At 35.8% G+C, this 13,479-nt stretch overlaps 1 long non-coding RNA gene across 1 annotated transcript; it reads left to right on the plus strand.

Moving 5' to 3' along the window:
• Nucleotides 1–9,105: 9,105 nt before the first annotated feature.
• Nucleotides 9,106–12,329, plus strand: LOC127738342 (uncharacterized). Its single transcript, XR_008000013.1, has 3 exons — nucleotides 9,106–9,632; nucleotides 10,954–11,143; nucleotides 12,103–12,329. It is a non-coding gene; the product is annotated as an uncharacterized LOC127738342 (long non-coding RNA).
• The last annotated feature ends 1,150 nt before the right edge of the window (nucleotides 12,330–13,479 follow it).

Here is a 13,479-nt window from a genome sequence, read left to right on the forward strand (position 1 = left end):
ACACGATGGATGTCACATGTGGAGCATGATCTATCTACCTTTCCGGAGCACCTGAGATCGCTCCCTATTAATGGTTGGGTACGTGTTGCTCAGTATTTAGTTTTCAATGTAGTGTTTTGTAGACTGTTGTTTAAAAAAAAGAAAAGAAAAGAAAGGATAAGGGGTATCTGTCCAGGACACAAAATCAGTACATGCACAGTAAAAACACCTCACTGCAAGTATTTGACGGCCTCTAGCACCGGTTGAGCGGAATTCTTGGCAATTTTACGAAACCGCCACCATTGTGAATTGAAGAACAAAGCCATGGAGTAATATTAATAAAATGAATCTGGCAAAGTTATCAAAGTTTAACCTTAATTTACTGTTATAATTAAGCCCGACAATCACACTTAATCGTGCAAAAAACAAAACAAACATTTAGACAACCTCCTGCTTCGACTTCTGTCTCTTTTTCAATAATGTGACGGATTTAAATTTTCCAACAAAAAAATGATAATCTCTCTCCAATGGAACTTCAACACAGCGAGAAAATCCCGCCCCCGGAGAGTCCATCAATACTATATTCAGAAAACTAAGATTTGAGCAACAGGAACCTTTTCAATATCGGATCAAATTCAGACCCGCACTCCCTATTCCACTTATGATACATGTCGTGTTGGGTGCAATTACGGCTCCCATTTCTGTTCGTATGACATTGAACTATTGTTAAATGAATTTCAATCGCTCAACTACAAAAAATGGTTATTTAATTAACATATCTAGCCAAAAGTGAACGGTCTCACTCCTATTTTCGTATGGAATATGAGACAATGATAGTATTTTCTGGATCAAAAAAAGAGGAGAAAATACCAAAGGAGCATTTAAAATCTAAAAGTTGTCGAAGAAGACAGACAATACCATTACCAGAAGACAGACAATACCATTACCAGAAGACAGACAATACCATTACCAGAAGACAGACAATACCATTACCAGAAGAAATAGGAACTTGTCAGAAAACTAGATCGAACAACAGGCATCCTACTTGAACTAAATTGAATTCAAATAATGGTCAAATAAATCAAAATGACACCCATAAGTTTTTTGAAGCGATTGCTCCATTTAACCATCACAAACCTTTGTTTCAGCAAATTTCTTGTAAACAGTAATTCTGTGTCAAAGAAATCTTCATAAAACATAAGCTATGGAATGTCGTTTCATCTGAGAAAATCAATATATAGGGCTACAGAAATAATAAATAAAAATTACAATGGACAGACGAAGTTGGCGCTCTTTTTTTCTCATAATTTGGTTCTCAGTTGACCCTTCCAGACGATGACCAATGTGTTATATTGAAATAAATCTAAATCTCAAGTAACTTCATTCCAAACATTGGTATTGTCAATGTTAATGTAAATGCCTTTGTAATCATAATATACCTGTTCTGGCATTATAAGCGTTCTGTTGGATTATGTAAAGGAACCGAAACATGTGAAAGCCTATGTGACCAAATGGGAACAATAAATAATTGCCAAATCCTTCAAAGGTCAACTTTACCTGAAAGGGTTATAACATAAGTTTGTTAATAATTTGTGAACTTATAAACAGACAATTGGAGAAAGGTATGTTATGAATCATGTCAGTACCGAAGCATAGACTACTGAGCTGAGATACTCTCGGAGACTAATAGTCCACCAGCAACGGTATCGACCCTTTGCTATAAAAATGAAAATCGTTCTTCGTGTATGTGTCCGATGCGCTTTTCTGGATTAACCTTCGTCAGCGACGCTAAAAACCAAATATCTTAAATCCAAATAAACACGTGGAGAGCTATAATACCAAATCATTTCAGGCAGACAGACCTTAGATGGATTTGGCTATTATTTTTGGTCCCATTTGATAAAGCCAAATCCATCAAAGGTCAGCCTGCCTGGAAGGGTTACATGTATAATCTCAGTTTCTTAATACTGTATTAGTTTATAAACAGACAATTTAGGAAAGGTATGTTATGAATCATGCCAGTACCGAAGCAATGTATTGACTTCTGAGCTGAGATACTCTCGGGTACTAATTGTCCACCAGCAGCGGCATCAAGTTGACTTCACATTTTAGATATTTATGAGTTTTCGCATTAGTTTATTCGTATTTATTTGTTATCTTAAATAAACAGCTCAATGAATTACTGGTACAGAGAGCCTTTAGTAATAAATCGTACCTGTGTTACTTTTAGTGTGTGGCCATGTTTGAAAAACACAGTGCATGCCTTTTGGCCAAACCAATGTCACCTCGCCATGTTATTCCTGCCACAATGCGCTGTTGATTTCTTCTCGGAGATGTGGTATGGTTGTAATTGAGACCAATATCAAGCTGACAGGCTAGAATAGGAAGGTGCAACCAACAAGGCACCGTTAAGAGGTGGACTTGTTAAAAGTCTATGCATCAAACATAGGGTGAGCAGGGGCGGATCCAGTCATTTTTAAAGGGGGGGGGGTCCAACCATATGCCCCACTCAAAAGCATTGATCTTTAAAAAAAGGGGTTTCCAACCTACGGAACCCCCCACCCTGGATCCGCCACTAGGTGAAGGTGCGCACCCCTCCTCCCACTTGACTCAAGCTAGCGAACAATTGTAGCGAACAATTAGCCAGCGAACAAATAGGAGGTATAACTAAAAACCACAATTTCACATAAGACAATCACGTTTTTTTCGAGCTAGCGAACAATTACAGAGACCTAGCGGACAATTATGAGAATATTCAAAATATTAAACAAAAAAGAATAAAAAAAATTAAAACAAAAGGGATACCATAAATATTTTGACCAATTTATAGAGATTGTGACAGGCAACGACTGTAAAGGTAACATAGAGGAGACATTATCGTATCTAATAAGACAAACTCCAGAATGGTTTATGTTTAAAAATCTTAAGTTAAGTTTAAAAAACTTAAATTGTAAAAACGAAAAGGGAGGAGGGGACATACATTAAGTTGATTTTTGACCCATTTATAGAGATTCTGACGGTACACGACTGCATAGGTGATGCAGCTGAGACATTAGCGTATCTATTAAGACAAACTCCAGAATGGTTTATGTTAAAAAATCTGAAGTTAGGTTGAAAAAAATGTAATTAAAAACGAAAAGGGGGGATACCTTAAGTTGATTGTTGGCCCATTTATAGAGATTGTGACGGGCAACAACTGCCTATATGTGATAGAGGAGACATTGGCGCAACGTTTAGGAAAATCTCCAGAGTGGTTTATGTTCGAAAATCTAAATTTACGGTTAAAAAACTGACATTGTGAAATTGACAAAATGAGATTAAGGGGGTAGGCCAATTTAAGTTAATTTTGGACCAACTTGAAGAGATTGTAACGGGCAACGACTATATAGGTGTTGTAGAGGGGACATTGGCGCATCGTGTAAGAAAATCTCCGGAGTGGTTTATGTTCGAAAATCCGAAGTTACGGTTAAAAAACTGAAAATTTTATTGTGAAATTGACAAAACGAGATTAGGGGGTAGGGCACTAAAAGAAAAAAATTGGACCATTTTAAAGAGATTGAGACGGGCAACGACTATATAGGTGTTGTAGAAGAGACATTGGCGCATCGTTTAAGAAAATCTTCAGAGTGGTTTATGTTCGAAAATCTGAAGTTACGGTTAAAAAACTGAAATTGTGAAATTGACAAAATGAGATTAAGGGGGTAGGCCAATTTCAGTTAATTTTGGACCAATTTCAAGAGATTGTGACGGGCAACGAATATATAGGTGTTGTAGATGAGACATTGGCGCATCGTTTAGGAAAATCTCCAGAGTGGTTTATGTTCGAAAATATGAAGTTACGGTTAAAAAACTGAAACTTTTATTGTGAAATTGACAAAATGAGATTAGGGGGGTAGGGCACTAAAAGAAAACTTTGGACCATTTTAAAGAGATGTTGACGGGCAACGACTATAAAGGTGTTGTAGAAGAGACATTGGCGCATCGTTTAAGAAAATCTCCAGAGTGGTTTATGTTCGAAAATCTGAAGTTACGGTTAAAAAACTGAAAATTTTATTGTGAAATTGACAAAATGAGATTAGGGGGGTAGGGCACTAAAAGAAAAATTTGGACCATTTTAAAGAGATTGTGACGGGCAACGACTATATAGGTGTTGTAGAGGAGACATTGACGCATAGTTTAAGAAAATCTTCAGAGTGATTTATCTTCGAAAATCTGAAGTTACGGTTAAAGAACTGAAAATTTTATTGTGAAATTGACAAAATGAGATTAGGGGGGTAGGGCAATTTAAGTTAATTTTGGACCAATTTCAAGAGATTGTGACGGGCAACGACGACATAGATGTTGTAGAGGAGACATTTGCGCATCGTTTAAGAAAATCTCCATAGTGGTTTATGTTCGAAAATCTGAAGTTACGGTTAAAAAACTGAAAATTTTATTGTGAAATTGATAAAATGAGATTAGGGGGGTAGGGCACTTAAAGAAAAATTTGGACCATTTTAAAGAAATTGTGACGGGCAAGGACTGTATAGGTGTTGTATAGGAGACATTGGTGCATCGTTTAGAAAAATCTCCAGAGTGGTTTATGTTCGAAAATCTGAAGTTACGGTTAAAAAACTGAAACTTTGATTCTGAAATTGACAAAATGATATTAGGGGGTAGGGCAATTTAAGTTAATTTTGGACCAATTTCAAGAAATTATGACGGGCAACGGCTTTATAAGTGTTGTAGAGGAGACAATGGCACATCGCTTAAGAAAATCTCCAAAGTGGTTTATGTTCGAAAATCTGAAGTTACGGTTAAAAAACTGAAAATTTTATTGTGAAATTGACAAAATGAGATTAGGGGGGTAGGGCACTAAAAGAAAAATTTGGACCATTTTAAAGAGATGTTGACGGGCAACGACTATAAAGGTGTTGTAGAAGAGACATTGGCGCATCGTTTAAGAAAATCTCCAGAGTCGTTTATGTTCGAAAATCTGAAGTTACGGTTAAAAAACTGAAACTTTTATTGTGAAATTGACAAAATGAGATTAGGGGGGTAGGGCACTAAAAGAAAAATTTGGACCATTTTAAAGAGATGTTGACGGGCAACGACTATAAAGGTGTTGTAGAAGAGACATTGGCGCATCGTTTAAGAAAATCTCCAGAGTGGTTTATGTTCGAAAATCTGAAGTTACGGTTAAAAAACTGAAAATTGTATTGTGAAATTGACAAAATGAGATTAGGGGGGTAGGGCACTAAAAGAAAAATTTGGACCATTTTAAAGAGATTGTGACGGGCAACGACTATATAGGTGTTGTAGAGGAGACATTGGCGCATCGTTTAAGAAAATCTCCAGAGTGGTTTATGTTCGAAAATCTGAAGTTACGGTTAAAAAACTGAAAATGTTATTGTGAAATTGACAAAATGAGATTAGGGGGGTAGGGCACTAAAAGAAAAATTTGGACCATTTTAAAGAGATGTTGACGGGCAACGACTATAAAGGTGTTGTAGAAGAGACATTGGCGCATCGTTTAAGAAAATCTCCAGAGTCGTTTATGTTCGAAAATCTGAAGTTACGGTTAAAAAACTGAAACTTTTATTGTGAAATTGACAAAATGAGATTAGGGGGGTAGGGCACTAAAAGAAAAATTTGGACCATTTTAAAGAGATGTTGACGGGCAACGACTATAAAGGTGTTGTAGAAGAGACATTGGCGCATCGTTTAAGAAAATCTCCAGAGTGGTTTATGTTCGAAAATCTGAAGTTACGGTTAAAAAACTGAAAATTGTATTGTGAAATTGACAAAATGAGATTAGGGGGGTAGGGCACTAAAAGAAAAATTTGGACCATTTTAAAGAGATTGTGACGGGCAACGACTATATAGGTGTTGTAGAGGAGACATTGGCGCATCGTTTAAGAAAATCTCCAGAGTGGTTTATGTTCGAAAATCTGAAGTTACGGTTAAAAAACTGAAACTTTGATTCTGAAATTGACAAAATGATATTAGGGGGTAGGGCAATTTAAGTTAATTTTGGACCAATTTCAAGAAATTATGACGGACAACGACTTTATAAGTGTTGTAGAGGAGACAATGGCACATCGTTTAAGAAAATCTTCAAAGTGGTTTATGTTCGAAAATCTGAAGTTACGGTTAAAAAACTGAAAATTTTATTGTGAAATTGACAAAATGAGATTAGGGGGGTAGGGCACTAAAAGAAAAATTTGGACCATTTTAAAGAGATGTTGACGGGCAACGACTATAAAGGTGTTGTAGAAGAGACATTGGCGCATCGTTTAAGAAATTCTCCAGAGTGGTTTATGTTCGAAAATCTGAAGTTACGGTTAAAAAACTGAAATTGTGAAATTGACAAAATGAGATTAGGGGGTAGGCCAATTTAAGTTAATTTTGTACCAATTATAAGAGATTGTGACGGGCAACGACTATATAGGTGTTGTAGAGGAGACATTGGCGCATCGTTTAGGAAAATCTCCAGAGTGGTTTATGTTCGAAAATCTGAAGTTACGGTTAAAAAACTGAAAATTTTATTGTGAAATTGACAAAATGAGATTAGGGGGGTAGGGCACTAAAAGAAAAATTTGGACCATTTTAAAGAGATTGTGACGGGCAAGGACTGTATAGGTGTTGTAGAGGAGACATTGGCGCATCGTTTAGAAAAATCCCCGGAGTGGTTTATGTTCGAAAATCTGAAGTTACGGTTAAAAAACTGAAACTTTGATTCTGAAATTGACAAAATGATATTAGGGGGTAGGGCAATTTAAGTTAATTTTGGACCAATTTCAAGAAATTATGACGGGCAACGACTTTATAAGTGTTGTAGAGGAGACAATGGCACATCGTTTAAGAAAATCTCCAAAGTGGTTAATGTTCGAAAATCTGAAGTTACGGTTAAAAAACTGAAAATTTTATTGTGAAATTGACAAAATGAGATTAGGGGGGTAGGGCACTAAAAGAAAAATTTGGACCATTTTAAAGAGATGTTGACGGGCAACGACTATAAAGGTGTTGTAGAAGAGACATTGGCGCATCGTTTAAGAAAATCTCCAGAGTGGTTTATGTTCGAAAATCTGAAGTTACGGTTAAAAAACTGTAATTGTGAAATTGACAAAATGAGATAAGGGGGTAGGCCAATTTAAGTTAATTTTGTACCAATTTCAAGAGATTGTGACGGGCAACGACTATATAGGTGTTGTAGAGGAGACATTGGCGCATCGTTTAAGAAAATCTCCAGAGTGGTTTATGTTCGAAAAACTGAAGTAACGGTTAAAAAACTGAAAATGTTATTGTGAAATTGCCAAAATGAGATTAGGGGGGTAGGGCACTATAAGAAAAATTTGGACCATTTTAAAGAGATGTTGACGGGCAACGACTATAAAGGTGTTGTAGAAGAGACATTGGCGCATCGTTTAAGAAAATCTCCAGAGTCGTTTATGTTCGAAAATCTGAAGTTATTGTTAAAAAACTGAAATTGTGAAATTGACAAAATGAGATTAGGGGGTAGGCCAATTTAAGTTAATTTTGTACAAATTTCAAGAGATTGTGACGGGCAACGACTATATAGGTGTTGTAGAGGAGACATTGGCGCATCGTTTAGGAAAATGTCCAGAGTGGTTTATGTTCGAAATCTGAAGTTACGGTTAAAAAACTGAAAATTTTATTGTGAAATTGACAAAATGAGATTAGGGGGGTAGGGCACTAAAAGAAAAATTTGGAACATTTTAAAAAGATTGTGACGGGCAACGACTATATAGGTGTTGTAGGGGAGAAAATGGCGCATCGTTTAAGAAAATCTCTAGAATGGTTTATGTTCGAAAACCTGAAGTTACGGTTAAAAAACTGAAAATTTTATTGTGAAATTGACAAAATGAGATTAGGGGGGTAGGGCACATAAAGAAAAAAATTGAACCATTTTCAAGAGATTTTGACGGTCAACAACTATATAGGTGTTGAAGAGGAGACATTGGCGCATCGTTTAAGAAAATCTCCAGAGTGGTTTATGTTCGAAAATCTGAAGTAACGGTTAAAAAACTGAAAATTTTATTGTGAAATTGACAAAATGAGATTAGGGGGGTAGGGCACTAAAAGAAAAATTTGGGCCATTTTAAAGAGATTGTGACGGGCAACGACTATATATGTGTTGTAGAGGAGACATTGACGCATAGTTTAAGAAAATCTTCAGAGTGATTTATCTTCGAAAATCTGAAGTTACGGTTAAAGAACTGAAAATTTTATTGTGAAATTGACAAAATGAGATTAGGGGGGTAGGGCAATTTAAGTTAATTTTGGACCAATTTCAAGAGATTGTGACGGGCAACGACTATAAAGTCGTTGTAGAAGAGACATTTGCACATCGTTTAAGAAAATCTCCATAGTGGATTATGTTCGAAAATCTGAAGTTACGGTTAAAAAACTGAAAATTTTATTGTGAAATTGATAAAATGAGATTAGGGGGGTAGGGCACTAACATAAAAAATTGGACAATTTTAAAGAGATTGTGACGGGCAAGGACTGTATAGGTGTTGTAGAGGAGATATTGGCGCATCGTTTAGAAAAATCTCCAGAGTGGTTTATGTTCGAAAATCTGAAGTTACGGTTAAAAAACTGAAACTTTGATTCTGAAATTGACAAAATGATATTAGGGGGTAGGGCAATTTAAGTTAATTTTGGACCAATTTCAAGAAATTATGACGGGCAACAACTTTATAAGTGTTGTAGAGGAGACAATGGCACATCGTTTAAGAAAATCTTCAAAGTGGTTTATGTTCGAAAATCTGAAGTTACGGTTAAAAAACTGAAAATTTTATTGTGAAATTGACAAAATGAGATAAGGGGGGTAGGGCACTAAAAGGAAAATTTGGACCATTTTAAAGAGATTGTGACGGGCAAGGACTGTATAGGTGTTGTAGAGGAGACATTGGCACATCGTTTAGAAAAATCCCCGGAGTGGTTTATGTTCGAAAATCTGAAGTTACGGTTAAAAAACTGAAACTTTGATTCTGAAATTGACAAAATGATATTAGGGGGTAGGGCAATTTGAGTTAATTTTGGACTAATTTCAAGAAATTATGACGGGCAACGACTTTATAAGTGTTGTAGAGGAGACAATGGCACATCGTTCAAGAAAATCTCCAAAGTGGTTAATGTTCGAAAATCTGAAGTTACGGTTAAAAAACTGAAAATTTTATTGTGAAATTGACAAAATGAGATTAGGGGGGTAGGGCACTAAAAGAAAAATTTGGACCATTTTAAAGAGATGTTGACGGGCAACGACTATAAAGGTGTTGTAGAAGAGACATTGGCGCATCGTTTAAGAAAATCTCCAGAGTTGTTTATGTTCGAAAATCTGAAGTTACGGTTAAAAAACTGAAATTGTGAAATTGACAAAATGAGATAAGGGGGTAGGCCAATTTAAGTAAATTTTGTACCAATTTCAAGAGATTGTGACGGGCAACGACTATATAGGTGTTGTAGAGGAGACATTGGCGCATCGTTTAGGAAAATGTCCAGAGTGGTTTATGTTCGAAAATCTGAAGTTACGGTTAAAAAACTGAAAATTTTATTGTGAAATTGACAAAATGAGATTAGGGGGGTAGGGCACTAAAAGAAAAATTTGGACCATTTTAAAGAGATTGTGACGGGCAACGACTATATAGGTGTTGTAGAGGAGACATTGGTGCATCGTTTAAGAAAATCTCCAGAGTGGTTTATGTTCGAAAATCTGAAGTTACGGTTAAAAAACTGAAAATGTTATTGTAAAATTGACAAAATGAGATAAGGGGGTAGGGCACTTAAAGAAAAATTTGGACCATTTTAAAGAGATGTTGACGGGCAACGACTATAAAGGTGTTGTAGAAGAGACATTGGCGCATCGTTTAAGAAAATCTCCAGAGTCGTTTATGTTCGAAAATCTGAAGTTATTGTTAAAAAACTGAAATTGTGAAATTGACAAAATGAGATTAGGGGGTAGGCCAATTTAAGTTAATTTTGTACCAATTTCAAGAGATTGTGACGGGCAACGACTATATAGGTGTTGTAGAGGAGACATTGGCGCATCGTTTAGGAAAATGTCTAGAGTGGTTTATGTTCGAAAATCTGAAGTTACGGTTAAAAAACTGAAAATGTTATTGTGAAATTGACAAAATGAGATTAGGGGGTAGTGCACTAAAAGAAAAATTTGGACCATTTTAAAGAGATTGTGACGGGTAACGACTATATAGGTGTTGTAGAGGAGACATTGGCGCTTAGTTTAAGAAAATCTTCAGAGTGATTTATCTTCGAAAATCTGAAGTTACGGTTAAAAAACTGAAATTGTGAAATTAACAAAATGAGATTAGGGGGGTAGGGCACCAAAAGAAAAATTTGGACCAATTTCAAGAGATTGTGACGGGTAACGACTATATAGGTGTTGTAGAGGAGACATTGGCGCATCGTTTAGAAAAATCTCCAGAGTGGTTTATTTTCGAAAATCTGAAGTTACGGTTAAAAAACTGAAAATTTTATTGTGAAATTGACAAAATGAGATTAGGGGGTAGGGCACTAAAAGAAAAATTTGGAACATTTTAAAAAGATTGTGACGGGCAACGACTATATAGGTGTTGTAGGGGAGAACATGGCGCATCGTTTAAGAAAATCTCTAGAATGGTTTATGTTCGAAAACCTGAAGTTACGGTTAAAAAACTGAAAATTTTATTGTGAAATTGACAAAATGAGATTAGGGGGGTAGGGCACATAAAGAAAAAAATTGAACCATTTTCAAGAGATTTTGACGGTCAACAACTATATAGGTGTTGAAGAGGAGACATTGGCGCATCGTTTAAGAAAATCTCCAGAGTGGTTTATGTTCGAAAATCTGAAGTAACGGTTAAAAAACTGAAAATTTTATTGTGAAATTGACAAAATGAGATTAGGGGGTAGGGCACTAAAAGAAAAATTTGGACCATTTTCAAGAGATTGTGACGGGCAACAACTATATAGGTGTTGTAGAGGAGATATTGGCGCATCGTTTAAGAAAATCTCCAGAGTGGTTTATGTTCGAAAATCTGAAGTTACGGTTAAAAACTGAAAATTTTATTGTGAAATTGACAAAATGAGATTAGGGGGGTAGGGCACTAAAAGAAAAAATTGGACCATTTTAAAGAGATTGTGACGGGCAACGACTATATAGGTGTTGTAGGGGAGACATTGACGCATAGTTTAAGAAAATCTTCAGAGTGATTTATCTTCGAAAATCTGAAGTTACGGTTAAAGAACAGAAAATTTTATTGTGAAATTGACAAAATGAGATTAGGGGGGTAGGGCAATTTAAGTTAATTTGTGGACCAATTTCAAGAGATTGTGACGGGCAACGACTAAAAAGTTGTTGTAGAAGAGACATTTGCACATCGTTTAAGAAAATCTCCATAGTGGATTATGTTCGAAAATCTGAAGTTACGGTTAAAAAACTGAAAATTTTAGTGTGAAATTGACAAGATGAGATTAGGGGGGTAGGGCACTAACAGAAAAAATTGGACAATTTTAAAGAGATTGTGACGGGCAAGGACTGTATAGTTGTTGTAGAGGAGATATTGGCGCATCGTTTAGAAAAATCTCCATAGTGGTTTATGTTCGAAAATCTGAAGTTACGGTTAAAAAACTGAAACTTTTATTGTGAAATTGACAAAATGAGATTAGGGGGGTAGGGCACTTAAAGAAAACTTTGGACCATTTTAAAGAGATGTTGACGGGCAACGACTATAAAGGTGTTGTAGAAGAGACATTGGCGCATAGTTTAAGAAAATCTCCAGAGTGGTTTATGTTCGAAAATCTGAAGTTACGGTTAAAAAACTGAAAATTTTATTGTGAAATTGACAAAATGAGATTAGGGGGGTAGGGCACTAAAAGAAAAATTTGGAACATTTTAAAAAGATTGTGACGGGCAACGACTATATAGGTGTTGTAGGGGAGAAAATGGCGCATCGTTTAAGAAAATCTCTAGAATGGTTTATGTTCGAAAATCTGAAGTTACGGTTAAAAAACTGAAAATTTTATTGTGAAATTGACAAAATGAGATTAGGGGGGGGTAGGGCACAAAAAGAAAAAAATTGGACCATTTTCAAGAGATTTTGACGGTCAACAACTAAATAGGTGTTGTAGAGGAGACATTGGCGCATCGTTTAAGAAAATCTCTAGAGTGGTTTATGTTCGAAAATCTGAAGTAACGGTTGAAAAACTGAAAATGTTTTTGTGAAATTGACAAAATGAGATTAGGGGGTAGGGCACTAAAAGAAAAATTTGGACCATTTTAAAGAGATTGTGACGGGCAACGACTATATAGGTGTTGTAGAGGAGACATTGGCGCATAGTTTAAGAAAATCTTCAGAGTGATTTATGTTCGAAAATCTGAAGTTACGGTTAAAGAACTGAAATTGTGAAATGAACAAAATGAGATTAGGGGGGTAGGCCAATTTAAGTTAATTTTGGACCAATTTCAAGAGATTGTGACGGGCAACGACTATATAGGTGTTGTAGAGGAGATATTGGCGCATCCTTTAGGAAAATCTCCAGAGTGATTTATGTTCAAAAATCTGAAGTTACGGTTAAAAAACTAAAATTGTGAAATTGACAATATGAGATTAGGGGGGTAGGGCACTAAAAGAAAAATTTGGACCAATTTCAAGAGATTGTGACGGGCAACAACTATATAGGTGTTGTAGAAGAGACATTGGCGCATCGTTTATGAAAAATCTCCAGAGTGGTTTATGTTCGAAAATCTGAAGTTACGGTTAAAAAACTGAAATTTTTTTTGTGAAATTGACAAAATGAGATTAGTGGGGTAGGGCACTAAAAGAAAAATTTGGACCATTTTAAAGATATTGTGACGGGCAACGACTATATAGGTGTTGTAGAGGAGACATTGGCGCATCGTTTAAGAAAATCTCCAGAGTGGTTTATGTTCGAAAATCTGAAGTTACGGTTAAAAAACTGAAAATGTGAAATGAACAAAATGAGATTAGGGGGGTAGGCCAATTTAAGTTAATTTTGGACCAATTTCAAGAGATTGTGACGGGCAACGACTATATAGGTGTTGTAGAGGAGATATTGGCGCATCCTTTAGGAAAATCTCCAGAGTGATTTATGTTCAAAAATCTGAAGTTACGGTTAAAAAACTAAAATTGTGAAATTGACAATATGAGATTAGGGGGGTAGGGCACTAAAAGAAAAATTTGGACCAATTTCAAGAGATTGTGACGGGCAACAACTATATAGGTGTTGTAGAAGAGACATTGGCGCATCGTTTATGAAAAATCTCCAGACTGGTTTATGTTCGAAAATCTGAAGTTACGATTAAAAAACTGAAATTTTTTTTGTGAAATTGACAAAATGAGATTAGTGGGGTAGGGCACTAAAAGAAAAATTTGGACCATTTTAAAGATATTGTGACGGGCAACGACTATATAGGTGTTGTAGAGGAGACATTAGCGCGTCGTTTAGGAAAATCTCCAGAGTGGTTTATGTTCGAAA

The sequence above is a fragment of the Mytilus californianus genome, unplaced genomic scaffold, assembly GCF_021869535.1.
Source record: "Mytilus californianus isolate M0D057914Y unplaced genomic scaffold, xbMytCali1.0.p SCAF_4, whole genome shotgun sequence".
In the NCBI taxonomy this organism is placed as follows: domain Eukaryota; kingdom Metazoa; phylum Mollusca; class Bivalvia; order Mytilida; family Mytilidae; genus Mytilus; species Mytilus californianus.